Source organism: Oryctolagus cuniculus, chromosome 16, assembly GCF_964237555.1.
Source record: "Oryctolagus cuniculus chromosome 16, mOryCun1.1, whole genome shotgun sequence".
NCBI lineage: Eukaryota > Metazoa > Chordata > Mammalia > Lagomorpha > Leporidae > Oryctolagus > Oryctolagus cuniculus.
Window position 1 is genome coordinate 19,173,686 of NC_091447.1, and position 18,834 is coordinate 19,192,519.

General features: G+C 41.7%; 1 protein-coding gene across 2 annotated transcripts in view; it reads right to left on the reverse strand.

Annotated features, from left to right (window-relative positions):
- Positions 1–18,834, reverse strand: part of HIBADH (3-hydroxyisobutyrate dehydrogenase) — a 134,002-nt gene that overhangs the window by 59,639 nt on the left and 55,529 nt on the right. The window lies entirely within an intron of this gene.

An 18,834-nucleotide genomic window follows, 5' to 3' on the forward strand; every position in this document is an offset into this window, starting at 1 on the left:
CAACTGATGTGCCTGACTCCAGAGGCCCGCCCTGGACTCTGCTAAAGATGTCAGGAGATACATATAATACACGTATGTGCTACCTTCCCATAGTTCCAAAACAAAATGCACATGATTCCACAAGTTTCAAGCTGGAGATTGCAGCTCCCTTGGGGTTATTTTTCTTGTCCTATGTTATAAACAGGACCCCAAATTTCTGGCTTGGCCTTACAATCATTGCAATTTGCTTCCACCCATTGCACTAAATGGGTATGATTGTCAGGCACTGGACTTTTGCATATTATTGAATACTAGAGAACAAGTCCTTCAAGCCCGGAATCTTCAAGTGTGTGAACCTCAACCCAGGCTTTCATCATCTCAAAATCCATGGGTTTCCCCCAGCGAGGAGGTGGCATAGCTGTTCCCTGATTTCATCTGGGGGTTTTCATTTCTTTTAGCAGAGGCAGCACATTACATGGATAAAAAGCACCAATCTTAAGTCAGCCAGACTTGGGTTTGAATTAGCCCCACCTCCACAAATGATGAGTACAGATGCCTGAGCCTCTTTGCCAGACCATTTATTTACTGCATCAGTAAAACAGAGGTCACCAGGGCATCTACTGCACAGGGCTGTTGTGAAGATTAAATGACAATGCAAGTAAATTGCTCAGCAACATGCAAAACTACCTGGCCTAGGACTTAGTGTGTAAGTGCACCTCATCAGATGTTAGTTGCCCTCAGCTTTCTGTACCAAAACACATGCATGTATCTCCTTGCCCTAGTGAAGCTGTTAGTCCACAAAACATTTATGCACAGAAATAAGATGATAATGACATGATATGCTCCTCTTGTTTTCAAAGCACCCTTATTTTGACTTTAAAGGAAGCTTAATTAGCCAATGGATATCAAAGGTAACTTGCTAGTATCCAGAATTCTAGAGGTGAGAGAGATTAGAGGTAACATATTGAACAGCTATTATAAGCCAGGTACATTATTATCCTGATTTATAAAATAAGGAGAAGGGGGTCGGCACTGTGCCATAGCAGGTAAAGCCGCCGCCTGTACTGTTGGCATCCCTTATGGGTGCCAGTTCAAGTCCCAGCTGCTCCACTTCCAATCCAGCTCTCTGCTATGTCCTGGGAAAGCAGCAGAAGATGGCCCAATTCCTTGGGCCAGTGCACAGCATGGGAGACCTTGAGAAACCTCCTGGTTCCTGGCTTCGGATAGGCACAGCTCTGGCCATTGCAGCCATTTGGGGGTGAACCTACAGATGGAAGACCTCTCTCTCTCTTTCTATCTCTCCCCCTCTCTCTGCCTCTCTGTAACTCTGCTTTTCAAATAAATAAATAAATCTTTTTAAAAGAAAAAAATTAAAGCTGAAAAAAAATTAAAGCAAATTTCTTTAACTCTTTGAAATGGTAATAGACCTACATGTTTGTAACACAGTTTTGTAAAAACTAACAATAGTTACCAAAACACAAAAAAAGTTAAAGGAGAGTAGCACAGTTTTACAATTTTGCAAATCTCTTTAATTCTGGTTTAACAGAAGGTAGTTAATTTTTCAAAGAAGATTAAATGCAGAACAGGAAAACAAGAAACGTATATGCTGTTTTCCAGTTGAGTTATATAAAGAAAAGCTGGCCTTATACAGATAATGTAGCTGGAAACAGGAATACTGCAGTAATTTTTTCGCACAACTGTGGCTAAAACCCAACAAATGGTGGTTGTTTGAAAGCTAGCTCTGCAATCTCTGCAATGTGGAATCCACACTCATTATCAATGAACTTTTGATGCTGTTACATAAAAATCTATTGGTCTATATCCATGCACTATTTTGTAACATCATACAAGGAACGAAGTCAGTCAGATTTTCCAAATTCCCAATACACAATCTCAGAAATTCACATTCTTTTTTTTTTTTTTTTTTTGGACAGGCAGAGTGGACAGTGAGAGAGAGAGACAGAGAGAAAGGTCTTCCTTTTTCTGTTGGTTCACCCTCCAGTGGCCACTGCGGCCGGCGTGCTGAGGCCGGTGCACCGAGCTGATCCCAAGCCAGGAGCCAGGTGCTTCTCCTAGTCTCCCATGCGAGTACAGGGCCCAAGGACTTGGGCCAACCTGCACTGCACTCCCAGGCCATAGCAGAGAGCTGGACTGGAAGAGAAGCAACCGGGACAGAATCCGGCGCCCCAACCTGGACTAGAACCCGGGGTGCTGGCGCCACAGGCAGAAGATTAGCCTATTGAGCCACGGCGCGGCCAGAAATTCACATTCTATAATAGCACCACTAATTTAGTCATAAGTCTTTAAATACAGGAAGCTCTTATATCAGATACAAGTTTTCTAAAACTCAAATTCTTACTTGAAAGAGTTTTATCATTGGCAACACATATATTGAGTGCTTTCCTTGAATCTCTTTTTAAAGATTTATTCATTTATTTGAAAGTCAGAGTTACACACAGAGAAGGAGAGACACAGAGGTATCTTTCATCTGCTGGTTTACTCCCTAGATGGCCACTATGGCCATGGCTGGGCCAGACTGAATCCAGGAGCTTCATCTGGGTCTCCCCTGTGGGTGGCAGGGACCCAAACACTTGGGCCATGTTCCACTGCATTCCCCAGGCCGTTAGCAGGGAATGGAAATGGAGGAGCCAGGACACAAACCAGCATGATACCATGTTGGTATCACAGGAAGTGGCTTTTCCTGCTACAGTACAGTGTCAGCCCCATCAAGGACATTATTACACTCTATGTACATAGCCTTCAAGAACACAAGGCTGGGGCAGGCACTACAGCAACTGGGTTGGGCTGATGCCTGGGACATTCTTAGGACACTTGCATCCCACATCAGAGTGCCAGTTTGAGTCACTACCCAGCTTCCTGATAATGTTCCAGGAAGCAATAGATGATGTCCCAAGTACATAGGTTCCTGCCATCCAGGTGGGAGACCTGGATGGAGTTCCTGACTTCAGTCTTTACCTAGTCCTAGCTGTTGAGGATATCTGGGAAGTGAACCAAAGGTTGGACTCTCTCCCTCAGTCATTCATATTCATTCTCCCTCTCCCTCTTCCTCTCCCTCTCCCTCCCCTCCACCAAGATTTATTTATTTTATTTGAAAGGCAGAGTTACGGAGAGGCAGAGGCACAAAGAGAAAGAGAGAGATCCCATCAGCTGGTTCACTCCCCAGATGGCTGCAACATCTGGAGCTGCACCGATCCAAAGCCAGGAGCCAAGAGCGTCTTCTGGGTTTCCCACATGGATGCAGGGGCCCAAGGACTTGAGCCATCTTCTACTGCTTTCCCAGGCCACAGCAGAGAGCTGGATCGGAAGTGGAGCAGCCGAGACCCAAACCGGCACCCATATGGGATGCCAGTGACCCAACTGAAAGGAAGGAAATCCTCCCAAACTCCTTCTATGAAGCCAGCATCACCTTAATTCCTAAGACAAAAAAGATACAACAGAGAAAGAGAGCTATGGACCAATATCCCTGATGAACACAGATACAAAAATCCTCAACAAAATACTAGCTAATTGAATCCAACAACATCAGAAAGATCATTCACCTGGACCAAGTGGGATTTATCTCTGGGATGCAGGAATGGTTCAACATCCACAAATCAATAAATGTGATACATCACATTAACAAACTGAAGAATAAAAACCATATGGTTATCTCAATAGATGCAGAGACAGCATTTGATAGAATACAACATCCTTTCATGATCAAAAAGCTTAAGCATATTGGGTATAAAAGGAACACTCCTCCACACAATCCAGGCAATTTATGACAAAACCACGGCCAGCATCCTATTGAATGGGGAAAAGCTGGAAGCATTTCCCCTAAGATATGAAACCAGACAAGGATGCCCACTCTCACCATTGCTATTTAATATAGTTCTGGAAGTTTTAGCCAGAGCTATTAGGCAAGAAAAAGAAACCAAACAGATACAAACTGGTAAGGAGGGGATCAAACTACCCCTATTTACAGATGACATGATTCTGTATATAGGAGATCCAAAAGACTTCACCGAGAGACCACTGGAACTCATAAAACAGTTTGGTAAAGTGGCAGGATATAAAATCAACACAGAAAAATCAATAGCCTTTGTATACACAGATAATGCCATGGCTGAAAAGGAATTTTTAAGATCAGTCCCATTCACAGTAGCTCCAAAAAGAATTAAATACCTTGTAATAAATTTAACCAAGGATGTCAAAGATCTCTATGATGAAAATTATGAAACACTAAAGAAAGAAACAGAGGAAGACATTAAAAGGAAAAATATTCTATGTTCATGGATTAGGAGATTGAGAATCAACATCATCAAAATTTCCATATTACCAAAAGCAATTTACAGATTCAATGTGATATCAGTCAAAATACCAACGCCATTCTTCACAGATCTAGAAAAAAATGATGTTAACATTCATAAGGAAACACAAAAGATCACAAATGCTAAAGCAATCTTATACAACAAAAACAAGACCAGAACGCATCACAATACCTGATTTCAAGACATACTATAGGGCAGTTATAATCAAAACAGCCTGGTACTGGCACAAAAACAGACAGGCAGACCAATGAAACAGAACAGAAATTCCAGAAATCAATCCATGCATCCACAACCAACTTATCCTCAACAAAGGAGCTAAAATCAATCCCTAGAGTAAGGACAGTCTCTTCAACAAACAGTTCTGGGAAAACTGGATTTCCACATGAAACTAGACCCTTACATTACTCCTTACACAAAAATCCACTCAAAATGGATCAAAGACTTAAATCTATGCCCCAATACCATCAAATTACTACAGAATATTGGGGAAACCCTGCAACACATTGGCATAGGCAAAGAATTCATGAAAAGACCCCTAAAGTACAGGCAATCAAAGCCAAATGGGATTCCATCAAGCTGAGGAGCTTCTGTACTACAAAAGCAAAGTAAAGAGTCAACTCAGCAAAGTGAAGAGAATGAGAGAAATTATTTGCAAACTACACAATGGATAAAGGGTTAACCTCCAGAACCTATAAAGAGTTAAAGAAATTCAACAATAACAAAACAAACAATCCAGTTAAGAAATGGGCAAAGGACTTGAACAAGCATTTTTCAAGAGAAGAAATTCAAATGGCCAACAGACACTTAGAAGATGCTCAGAATCACTAGCTATCAGGGAAATGCAAATCACAACCATAATGAAGTTTCACCTCACTCCAGTTAGAATGGCTCCCATACAGAAATCAACAAATGACAAACGCTGCAAGGATGTGGGGGAAAAGATACCCTAATCCACTGCTGGTGGGAATGTAAACTGGTGCAGACACTGTGGAAGACAGTATGGAGATACCTCAAAAATCTGAATATAGATCTACCATGTGATCCAGCCATCCCACTCCTGAGAATTTACCCAAATCAAAAGAAATCAGCATCTGAAAGAATGATCTGTACCCCTATGTTCACAGTACAATTCACAATAGCTAAGATATGGAATCAACCCAGATGCCCATCAACTGTTGACTGGATAAAGAAATTATGGTATACATACATTATGGAGTACTACTCAGCTATAAAAAAAAAATGAAATCCTGGTCTTTTGCAACAAGATGAACACAACTGGAAACCATTATACTTAGTGAAATAAGCCAGTCCTAAAGAGACAGAAATCATATGCTTTCCCTGATATGAGGTAACTAATAGAGTACCTAAAATGTAATATATTGGAGTGAAAAGGACATTTTGAGATCCAATGATTGCTTACAGCCCTTGTCTCTTACGATTAGGAACAGTGTTTTCTTCTTTATATTATTTGCTGAACTCTTCTACTTAGTGTAGGGTTAACTTTACAATCATTAAGTAAACTGAAAATAGATCTTTGTAAAATTTAGGAGTGGGAATGGGAGAGGGAGGAGGAAGAAGGATTGGAGCATGGGTGGGAGGGAGGATAGGATGGGAAGTATCAGAAGTATCACTATGTTCCTAAATTGCTATATACTAAATTCATGAAACTTGTATAACTTAAACAAAATTCAAAAAAGAAAAAAGTTATATTATTGTGTAACTCAATTTTTTTAGAATGGAAATGTTTTAAGACAGCAATTTTTTCAATTTAATATGGATGGAAAATGTGTTAACAGAAGGTGCAAAGCTGGTCTTCTTCCATGCTTATTCCTCCCTAAAAAGATGGGTGGGTTATACAATTCCTCCACATAAATGCAGTTCACCTGGATGTGTAGGGGGCAGGGATTGCGACTTGAACAAAGTCACTTCACACTAGTTTACTCACTTTCTCTGCAGTGTATTCATTAAATGTGTTTCTTCCTATAAACAATCAGTCTAAGATACATTAAATATTTACCAATTTCTAAAAAAGTAAACATGCCCTTACTGCAAATAAGGAAAAGACAGGGAAAACATGGAAAGGAATATTCTTTTCCAACCCAACTGATGCTCCACATGGGCTCCCAGGAAGGCTGACACCTTGGGTTTCCAAGTTCAAAGAATATATAAGCATCTAGAATGACTGCAGTCCAGTGCAAACAGGCTTAAATAGGAGGCCTGTCCTCTTTGAAAAGAAGGAGAGTCGCTCTGGGAGTTGCTGGCTTTGTGGCTGCCACAGTGACCACTTCTTCTTGCCTACAACAGATTTCTTCAGCTTCACTATCCTCACTGGTGACTTGTGACATTCTCCTGCCGGTCCCTGCAGGTCCAGTACCCTGACAGGCCATTATGAAAAGGATTTCTAACAGGGCCACTGGCTGTCAGAAGCCACCAGCTGGCCTGCCACAGCCCTGCAGTCGCCAGGGTCCAGCTGCCAGTCTGGGCGGTGCTGTCCATGCTGAGCAACGTGCCACCCAGCTGCTGCGTGGTCACGTCCATCTGGAGCTCTGCAGCTAGACAAATCTCTATGCCTGTCAGATCTCTTCAGCAAGCCTTGTTATGCAAATTCAATTACTCAAGTGTGCCCTATTACTGCTGGCTGAGAGCTCCTAGAACCGGGCTCACACTGACAGTCAGTTCACATGTTTTGCTCACCCAAAAGCACCTCATTTATTCTTGCTTTGCTATCCCCTTGTATCATTAAAGCTGAACAGCCAAAGTCCACGGGATTCTAACCTCTCTGCAGTAGACTACTGGGCTCCACCAAGAGCTCAGAGGAAAATTAATTACAAAAGAAAACCTTCTAATCAGACATGAAGTGGTGTTAAGGCTGTAGATTCCCTACATTTGACAGAGATGATTTTATCACCAGAAATATGAAATTTAAATCTTAATGACTGAAAGGAAAATCTGGTATAACAAGATATTTTGAACAAAAAAAATGAATTATTAGGAGAAAAAATGCTGTAGCAGTCTTTTTTACTAGTTTCCCTCTTTAAATAAAAAGGAAAGAAGTGAGCTGCACTTTCAACCACTGTTGCTATATCAGAAGAGACAGGAGGGAAAGGACCCAAATAAATGTCTGCTTATGAATGTGCAGTTACAAAATCGCCACCAGAAATTTAGCTAAAATAGGTATTACAGAGGTATTACAGAGGCACAGAACGTTATGTGGGCCTTGGTTCCCATGGAATGTTCTAGCACAGGAATGTTCAGGATCTTCACTATAAAAATAACAACTCAGATAGCCGAGGCTGTGGCATAGCGGGTAAAGCTGCCACCTGCAGTGCCAACACTCCATATGGGCGCTGGTTCTAGTCCTGGCTGCTCTATTTCCAATCCAGCTCCCTGCTAATGTGCCTGAGAAAGCAATTGAAGATGGTCCAAGTCCTTGGGCCCCTGAACCCATGTGGAAGACCTGAAAGTAGCTCCTGGGTTCAGATTGGCCCAGCTCCAGCCATTGTGGCCATTTGGGGAGTGAACCAGCATCTATAAGATCTCTCTCTCTCTCTCTCTCTCTGCCTTCGCCTCCTTGTAACTCTGCCTTTCAAATAAAATTATTTTTTTTAATAACTCATTGCTGACTATAAAACTAAAAGAATAGAAAGATCATTGGCCAGGCACAAGGCAAATTTCAGGTTTAAAAACTTTAGACAAAGTGTTTTGGGTTTACTTCATTTTCTCAGAACTAGGAAATTGGGTAAGCAAAAGAGGCCTAGAATAAATAGGATATTATATGAAAAATCAATACTCTATGAGCAGAAGACATCATATTCTCCATTTAATTTTACTGTTTTGCCTTAAGCAAAGAGCAAAAAGCACGGTGCCCATATGCTTGGCCTTACACGTCTGACACTAAATTGTTTAAAAGTGCTTTTGATACTTCATTTGTAATTTTTTTTTTTTTTTGACAGGCAGAGTGGACAGTGAGAGAGAGAGACAGAGAGAAAGGTCTCCCTTTTGCCATTGGTTCACCCTCCAATGGCTGCCGTGGCCGGCGCACTGCGCCTGGCACACCGCGCTGATCCAATGGCAGGAGCCAGGTACTTATCCTGGTCTCCCATGGGGTGCAGGGCCCAAGCACTTGGGCCATCCTCCACTGCACTCCCTGGCCACAGTAGAGAGCTGGCCTGGAAGAGGGGCAACCGGGACAGAATCCAGCGCCCCGACCGGGACTAGAACCCGGTGTGCCGGCGCCGCAAGGCAGAGGATTAGCCTAGTGAGCTGCGGCACTGGCCTGTAATTATTTTTAAAAAGCTTCTAAAATATTACACAACAAATAGTAAATTATTTCACTCACATAGATGAAAGTATAACTATATTATGTATAACAATTAGGAACTCCCTGCATTTGGGAGAACAAACAGTTATCCCACAGTATGACTTGTAGGCTTAGTTGGCTATTTTTATTTGAAAGGCAGAATGAGTGAGAGAGAGAGATCAATCTTCCACTTCCTGGTTTCCTTTCCAAATGCTCACAATAGGCAAGGCTGGGCCAAGCCAAAGCCAGGAGCTCAGAAGTCTATTCAGGTCTCCCTTGTGGATGGCAAGGATCTCACCACTTGAGCCATCATCTGCTGCCACCCAGGATGTACATCAGCAGGAAGATCAATCAGAAACAGAGGCAGGATTCAATTCCAGACACTAAAATATGATTGCAGGTATCCCAAGCAGCATCTTAGCCCACTGTACCCATCTTAGCATAGACAATTTTTTAAAATGTGGAAATGCTGTATTAGGTAATGCAGGTATATTGAAAATATGTATTTTTTAATCTAATGAGATGGTTTAATTGGCATGCTATATATTTTCACATATAAATTCAGATTAACAAATAGGATAGTAGAGGCAGGGGTCTGGCCCATTATTTGGCTCCACTCCTGACCCCAGTTTCCTGCAAATGCAGACCCTGGAAGGCAATGGGCTGGCTCAAGTAAATGAGCTCCCACCACCTGTGTGAAATCTGGATTGAGTTCCCGACTCCCAGTTTCAGCTGTCCCAGCCAGGGACCACTGCAGACATTTGCAGAGTAGGCCAGCAGATGGGAGCTCTCTCTGTCAAATAAATAAATAAATAATAATATTTTTTGAGGGGAGTAGTACATTTCTACTACATTTAAGAGTTCCTGGCCGGTGTCAAGGCTCACTAGGCTAATCCTCCGCCTGTGGCGCCCGCACACCGGTTTCTAGCCCCGGTTGGGGTGCCAGATTCTGTCCCAGTTGCTCCTCTTCCAGTCCAGCTCTCTGCTATGGCCTGGGAGTGCAGTGCAGGTTGGCCCAAGTCCTTGGGCCCTGCACCCCATGGGAGACCAGAAGAAGCACCTGGCTCCTGGCTTGGGATCAGCTCGGTGCGCCGGCCGCAGCACGCCAGCTGCAGCGGCCACTGGAGGGTGAACCAACAGAAAAAGGAAGACCTTTCTCTCTGTCTCTCTCTCTCACTGTCCACTCTGCCTGTCCAAAAAAAAAAAAAAGTTCCTAAAAATGCTTATATTCTGATTAAGAGAAATCTATTTCTTTAAATTATTTTAATCATTATGATGAGTAATCTTTTACCCCAAATCTTTACAGAGAAAGCAGAAAATCCATAACTAGAATTCATCCTTAAACTACTCTGCTGGGTTCTCAAACTCTTATTGGCTACATTGGAACTTTGTTTTTTCACCTTGATAATTACAACAGTGATTTAAAAAAGAATAGATTAGTTAATACTGTTGAGCACATGCTATGGGCCAGGCAACTTTCTCTAAAAGCAACCCTATGAGGCAGGTAATTCTAATACCCATTTTACAGAGGAAGAAACTGAGGCACAGAGAAGTTAGGTGACTTGCTTAAGGTAATATGCCCAGTATGCAGCACAGAAACTGACTCTAAACTTCACTAACCCCAAATGTGAAAACTAAGAAACAAACAGAAATCAACCACTTGGTGAAAGAATCACTACAAACGTGATCTGAGGAAATTCCCCTCTGCATATAAAATGACAGTTCTGTTCTCTGAACAATTTTCTCCAGGACAAGGCTTCTATGAAGCATGTGAACATGCCTAAAGTCATACATCTAGAAGGTTATCTAAACTTGAGTCCTGAACCCTACACCCAAGATCTTTCCCTCCCACCAAGAGACCTCTTTTTAAAGCTCTACAAGTTTTGTTTTGTGAACCAGAGTCAGTGTTCTGATTTCAGTTACAATATTCCCAAGAAAGTAGTAATGTGTATCTTTCCACTCTGATTATGTTAGAACATTCTAGTGAAGTCAAGCCCTCAAGTTAGGGTTTTGGTGAGGAAAAGAGAAGAAATCTCATCTGATTTTCACAAAAACACAGGCCCTAAAAATGGCATTACAGAAAGGAATATGCTCCCTGGGGATGCAGTTTTACAGAACAGTAAGAGATTTCATCTTACATATTGTTTTATTTAAGCCTCTATATAATCAATGCATACAAACTCAATACGGACACTCTTGCCCATTTTATTACACCTAGAAAAGCTGAGGTTCAGAGAAGTAATTCACCCAAAATCACAGAACACATGTGGAAACAACAGAACGTAAACCTGTGCGCTGCCTAACAGCGCACCAGAATGTCCTACCTATGCAAATCTGTCCCACTTTACAAAACAAAGAGAGCAATTTCCAAACCATCTGAGTAGCTTCTTCTTCAGTCTTCCAAAAAAGTGATCAAAAACATAAAGATTCCCTAAAGAACTAAGCAAAAAAAAAATATATATATATGCATGCATGCGCTGTGCTTTATAAATCTCTGGTTTGCAGATTTGAAAAGGAACATCTGCTATTGCTTAACACAACGCAACAGACTGTGAGACGTCTACCACCACCTATACCTGAGCTCCAGGGCATTCTGAAGCTATCTATTAATTCCTTTGCAGTCTCAAGTAAGGATCTCACTTAATTCTGTAAACTAAAAATATCACCGCCTTCACAGTCTGGTCCTAATATTAGCACCTGGAATTAGAAAAGCACTTTTGCATTCCATTTAAGCAGACACTATCACGTATGGTAGAGTGAAATTATATTTCCAGCCTTTCAATGAGGCACTGTTTGTTTTCATCTTGACTGTCTCCCTCTAAGGATAGAGAAAGTAGTCCATGAGAGGAGGAAATAGCTCAGGAAAAATAGCTCATTGCAGGGAGCAACCTTGATTTTCCTTTTTATAAAAGAAGCAACAGATGCCATCATATTTCTATATTACAGCTCTGGCCATTGCGGCCAATTGTGAAGTGAACCAGCAGATGGAAGACCGACCGACCTTCCCTCCTTCCCGCCTGCCTGCCTTCCTTCCTTCCTTCCTTCCTTCCTTCCTTCCTTCCTTCCTCTCTCTCTCTCTCTCCCTCTCTGTAACTCTTTCAAATAAATAATAAATAAATCTAAAAAAAAAAACAAATCCAAGTCTGACAATTTACTTGCTGACCTAGGTTGAAAAAAAAAAAAAAAAAGACGTATTTGGGGCAAGCATTTGGCCCAGTGGTTAAGATACCACTTGGTACACCTGCATCTGATATTAGAGTGCCTGGGCTCAAGTCCCAGCTCTGATCTTGATTCTAGCTTCCTGCTAATTTGCATCCTAGTAGGCAGCAGGCTTGGCTTGAGTAGCTGGGACTCTGCCAACTACATGGAAGATTTGAGTTGAGTTCCCAGCTCCTGGCTTTAACCTGGCCCAGCCCTGGCTGTGGACATCTGGAATGTGGGGAGCAAACCGGACTAGACTGAGTTACTGGAATTAAGACTTATTCTATGCATCTGCTCTCCCACAATATGGCGCTGGGAGAGAAGTAAACAGCTTCTGCACAGCTGCTTCCAGTTCAACCAATAAACTGTAGGACTTGCTCCTGATTGGAGGAGAGCAGCGTGCTCGGCGTGTGGGCAGCCGAGTTGGGATTGGCAGAGAAGGACTATAAAGGAGGAGAGAGACGGCATGCACCGGGAACATCTAAGGGGAACATCTAGCTGAAGGAACACCTGTGCAGCCCCCGAGAAGAGCCGGCCGACGGTGTGCCGCTCCCCTGCGGAAGTGGGGAATGCGGCCAGGGGGAACTGCCCTTCCACGGAGGTGGAAGGGATAGTAGCCAACCCGGGAAGAACCAGCAGCAAACCCGGGGAGGGCGAGCAGACGAAAGAACAGCGCAGGGTCCTGTGTCGTTCCTCCACGAAGAGGGGGAGCGACACTGGAAAGTAAACCAGAAGATCTCTGTCAATCTCTCCTTCCCTCTCCCTCTCTCTGCCTTTCAAATAAAATAAATAAAAACTTTTTAAAAATTCTATTCTGATCATGCTACCTTGCTGCTTCCAGTGTTCAATGGCTTCTCACTGATCTTAGCATAAAGAACGAAATGAGCAGCATGACTAAAAGTGTCCTGATACCCCAGTCTGGCCTCTCTTCAGCCTCATCCAACACCTCACTTCCTTTCAACAGGGCTACCCTCTCTGCCTGTCAGGCTCTCCCTGTGCTGAGTTAACCTAGCCTCCCCTTTAATGGCACCATCAGTGGTTACTTTCCCCAACAAAAAAATCCTGACCTCCAAGAAAACACTCCTATCTGCATAGCCCAATGAACGCTTCCTGCATCACAGTTCTAAAAATACCATACCATTTTTCACGACGGTATGAGTAGTATCAGCCTTTCCTAACTAGACTGTAAGATTCATGAGGACACAGACCACGCTTCTGACTGCTTACTTTTCAGGGCCACTGTAGTGCCTGGCCCACTTTACAAACACAGTATTTATTGAGGGACTCAATAATGAAACACAATAAAATAAGGATGGGGGTGGGCACTGTGGTACAGCAGGCTGGGCCACTGTTTGGGATGCCTGCAACCAGTATCGAGTGCCAATTTGAGTCTTGGTTATATTGCTTTCAATCTGGCTTCCTGCTAATGCATCTTGGGAGGCAGCAAAAAAATGGTTTAAGTGTCTGGACTCCTGCCACACACACAGGAGAACTGGATAGAGTTACAGGCTCCTGGCTTTAGGTGGGCCTACCTCTGGCTGTTGGGAAGCAAACCAGCAGATGGTAGAGAATTCTCTCTCCCCTCTCTGCTTTTCATGTAGGATAAAAATAAACACTAAAAAAAAAAAAAAATGAAGGGATACCGCATCAGTGTGTATGTGCATATATATATATGTATATAAAGATTTATTTATTTATTTGAAAGGCAGAGTTACAGAGAGGCAGACGCAGAGACAGAGAGAGTCTTCCATCCACTAGTTAACTCCCTAGATGGCTACAATGGCCAGGGCTCTGCTGATCTGAAGCCAGGAGCCAGGAGCTTCCTACAGGTCTCCCACGCAGGTACAGGGGTCCAAGGACTTGGGCCATCTTCTAGTGCTTTCCCAGGCCACAGTAGAGAGTTGGATCAGAAGTGACACAGTCGGGACTTGAACCAGTGCCCATAGGGGATGCCGGCATCATAGCAGTGGCCCCAGTATATACATTTTTTTAAATTTCATTCAAATCCAAAGCTGCCATCCAAATGCCAACAGAGGTATTCTTATTAATGTCAAGAACAACACAAGGACATTTGTAATCTCCCCTATTTTCCAGTACTGCTATGGAAGTACTAACTAATATAACCAGTTAAAAAAGAAATAACATTAAAATTTATAAAACAGGCAAAATGATTATTTTTAGACCTGGAAAACCCAACAGAATCAACTGAAAAGCCACTGGAAACAGTAAGAGAATTCAACAGAAAGTGGGTTTCAGATTAACATTTAGAAATCAATACCTCGGGGCTGGCGCTGTGACTCAGCAGGTAAAGCGACTGCCTGCAATGCTGGCATCCCATAAAGACATCAGTTAGAGTCATGGCTGCTCTACTTCCCATCCAGCTCCTGTTGATGTGTCTGGGAAGGCAGAGGACGACAGCCCAAGTCTTTGGGCCCCTGTACCCATGTGGGAAAACTGAAAAAGACTCCTGGCTCCTGACTCTGGACCTGCCCAGCTACAGCCACTGTGGCCAATTGTGGAGTGAACCAGCGGATGGAAGATCCTGATCTCTCCCTCTCTCTGTCTCATACTCTGTCTCTCTCTCTCTCTCTCTCTCTCTCTACTACTACTACTACTACTCTCCCTTTCAAATAAATACATGAATCTTTAAAAAAAAATCAATATCTCTCATTTTTATAAACAACACTTAGCATTTTTAAAGGATTTGTTTTATAATGCAATCAACAATAACTGATTAAAAAATTTGGAATAAATTTTAAAAAAGCTTAGTATACACATAAAGAAAACTTTAAAATCCTAATAATCATAAAAGAAGAAATGAGTATATTTTATTCTTAAATACACTTAGCTTTGTAAATACATCAATTTCCCCTAAGTTAATCCATAAATTCAGTACAATACCAGTGAAAATATTAACAGAACATTTTGGGGAGGAACAGGATAAAATGATTCTCATGTCTCTTTGGAACAATAAATAAGCAAAAGCAGTCTGGAAAATTCTAAATAGAAGAAAAAAAGACCAACGAAAAGAAAGAGAGTATGCTTCCCTACAGTAAAATAAAGCAACAGAAAGTGAAAGCATCTTTTTAAGGAAACAATCAATGAGATACCACAGACTAGTAGAAAGAACTCAGAAATAAGCTCAAATATTTATAGGAATTGAGTACATGAAATTAACAGGATATTTGAAAATAATGGGGAAAAGATAGATTTTTCATTAAATGGATTTTAAAAAGAAAAGTAATGTAGATCTCTAGCCTCGTTCTTTCCAAAATAAACCACAAATCAATCAAAGACTTAAATTTTTTTTAATGAAGAAAAAAATAACTAAAAGAAAATGTGTATAAATATTTTTTTAAATTTTGCAAACTTAGAGATGAGAAGGTAAGGCCTTTCTAAATAGGACATAAAACTCAGAAGACTTACAAGGTAAGACTGATAAATTCAACTATGTAATAATTCAAAACTTCCACATTTCAAAAAGTATCATAAACAAAATGAATAAAGAAAAAGACAAATTAGCAGAAAATATTTGCAACATTTATACCCATACAAATGCACACATTAAAATCTAACCTCCACAGGGCAAGGGAAAGAGAGAGGGAGAGAATGTGCGTGTGTGTGTGTGTGTGTGTGTGCACTGCTGCAGTGCCAGGACTGGAATAGCACTTACTACATGGTAGATACTCAACGCTGATTTGTTGAATAAACGAATGAGCATTTGCACTCATACATATCAACTAGAAAAGATCAATGCCTAGCACAATTGCTACTACAAGGATTTAACAAATAGTTACTGAGTGAATAAATTAACAAAACATGCCCAAAGAACAGGAAAACAAGCAATCATTAAAGAAGAAGAAAGGACCAACATTCTTAAAATGCTTAAACAAATGCATAACTTGAGGAAAAAAGAAATCAAAATCATACTATCCCATATTTTACCTATTGATCTAGAAAAGAAATGTAAAGGTACTGTAGGTAAAATACAAATAATCCTTTTTCTTATTCCATTTGCTGCTACAAGAAAATACCTGAAACCAGGTAATTTATAAAGAACAGAAATTGGGGCCAGCACTGTGGTGCAGTGGGTTAAACCAATACCTGCAACACCAGCATCCCATATGACTGCTTTGCATTCTGGCTGCCCCATTTCCAATCCTGCTTCCTACTAATGACTGGGAAAGCAGCAGAAGATGGCACAAGTACTTGGTTCCCTGCCATCCACGTGGGAGACCCAGATGGAATTCCAGGCTCCTGGCTTCAGACTGCCCCAGACCTTAGCTGTGGCCATTTGGGGCACAAACCAGAAGATAGGATCTCTGCCTCTCACTCTTTCTCTCTGTAACTCTGCCTTTAAAAAAAAAAAAAAAAAAAAAAGTGCAAAATCAAGGTACCAGCAGGTTCTCATCTGGTAAGGGTCCAGCTCTGTTTCCAAGATGGTACATTGATTGCTGCACTCTCACAAAAGGCAGAGTATAGGCAAAATGGAAGCAAGAGACCCAACTCCCTTCCTCAATCCTTTTATTATAGCAGAGCCTTTATGACCTGAACAACACCCAACATTGATGCATTGGGATTAAGTTTCTAACACATGAAATGTGGGGGACACATTCAGACTACAGCGCTCTCCTACACTGTTGACAGAACTATAAACTGTAGGGGGAGTGGCGGGGAATGGCAACATCTAGCAAAATCTAAACTATACATACTCTTTGATGTAGCAATCCCATTTCTTAGAATTTTTACTAATAAATCTGTATATACCATAAAACTATGCTTAAGAAAATTCAGAGAGGCTTATTTGTAATAACAGAAGTCTGTCCATACAACAGAATACTTTGAAGTCACTGAAAATCATAAAGAAAACAATGGAGGCTGGCATTGTGACATAGCTGGTTAAGCCACCACCTGTGACACCAATATTCCATATGGGCACCAGTTTAAGTTCTAGCTGCTTCGCTTCCAATCCAGCTCCCTGATAATGGCTTGGGGAAAACAGTCAAAGATGGCCCAAGTGTTTGGGCCTCTGTACCTATGTGGGAGAACAGGATGAAGCTCTAGGCTCCTGGCTTCAGCCTGGCCTAGTGGTGGTCATTGCAGCTCTCTGGGGAGAGAACCAGCAGATTGAAGATCCATCTCCATCTCTCTCTCTCTCTAACTCTTCCAAAATAAATAAATCTCTTTATTGTTTAAGATTTACTTATTTATTTGAGAGGCAGAGTTACAAAGAGAGGCATATCTTCCATCCACTGGTTCACTCCCCAAATGGCTGTAACACCCATGGCTGGGCACGCCAAAGCCAGGAGCCAAGAATCAGGAGCTTCTTCCAAGTCTCCAACACAGGTGGCAAAATCTCAAGTACTTGGGCCATCTTCCACTGTTTTCCCAGGCCATTAGCAGGGGCCTGGATTGGAAGAGGACAGCTGGGACTTAAACACGTGCCCACATGGGATGCCAGTGCCACAAGTGCCAGCCCCAAAATAAATCAAAAAAAAGGGGGGGGGGGGGAATGAAGGGAAGAAGGGAGGGAGAGAGAGAAAGAAAAAGGAAGGAAGGAAGCAAGGGAGGGAGGGAGAAAGGAAGGGAGGAAAGAAAACAAGGGCAGGCATTTGGCCTAGGGTTAAAATGTCCACATCCTATACTAGAGTGGGTTCCTAATTCTAGCTTTCTGCTACAGCACACCCTGGGAGGCAACAGGTGTTGGCTCAAGTAGCTGGGTCCCCACCACCCAGGTGGGAGACACAGGTTGAGTTTCTGGTACCTTGCTTCCCAGCCCCAGCCACAATAGGCATCCAGGGAATGAAGGAGCTGATGGGTGGTCTCTCTGTCAGGTCTCTTTCTCTGTCTCTCAAATAAATAAATAAAATTTTTGAAAAGTATAAATTAAATAAAAAATGTTACGAAAACTTGTTTTTTAAGAAGTCTGTATATACACATGTATGAAAAGAAATATTTTTAAGTATCAGGAAATCTTCAGCTATAATATACAGAAGTTTTAGGAAGAAAATGGAAGTAGGGAGTCTATTTCATTTAAAAATAGGAGAAAATACTCTGTCTCTCTCACTGTCCACTCTGCCTGTCCAAAAAAAAAAAAAAAAAAAAAAAAAGGAGAAAATAAACAAAGAAAGTGAAAATAAAAGCAGAATAAAGGTCCACAGAAGATTAAAGAAAGGATAGAAAGAAAACCTAATGGCTCCATGAGTCCATATATATGACTCAATTCTTTGTTTCCAAAAAGGATTTTGAATGGTTTATAAGACACACAAACACATGTGCTATCAGCACGAAGAAGAATGCAGTCTCCCACACTCACTATTAAATTCCCAGTGCCTAGCAGATAGTGAGGACTACTTAAATATTTTTAAAGCTAAAGATACAAGTGAAATGGAAATCATACAGAAAAAGGGAAGGCTGAGGAACAAATGAATATAGTAACTAGGCACCAAAATGTAGCCCTGAGCATCCTGGCAGCCTCAATAAAGAGAAAAACAAGATGCTCAAGTTCAGTAATCTTTCAACACGCACACAGGCTCCTTCACCATGGGAGATGCTGCCAGAACTGCCCCCGACCCAAGCACACTCCTGTGCATCTTCTATCTCAGGTCCTGTAACTACAGTTAGAGGCAGCAGTGACTCCAGACTTCTGAGACTACCTCCTATTTTGTTCGTAGTTCACCACTTTCCCTCAACACCCATAAAAAGAGGGGCATAAGACTCTGAATGCTGCTACCATCCTTCCTTTCGGTGCTCCTAATTATCAAAGGCAGGAATTTATAATAGAGAAAACCCAAAATACAAGGACCATGAAAGGGGAATTTCAGTTCAAGAATGCCACCAACTCTTGATATCCTCTATTAATAGAAAGAAGTACTAATGAAAATAACTGGAATGCAGGGATAATAAAAACTTGCAAATCTCTCCATGGACTCCGTTCAGGCTATAAATTATTTCCAATTGTGTTAGGGGACATCTGCAATGGGAGTCACTCAAGGAAGAAGAAAACTCTACTTTCAAATGCCA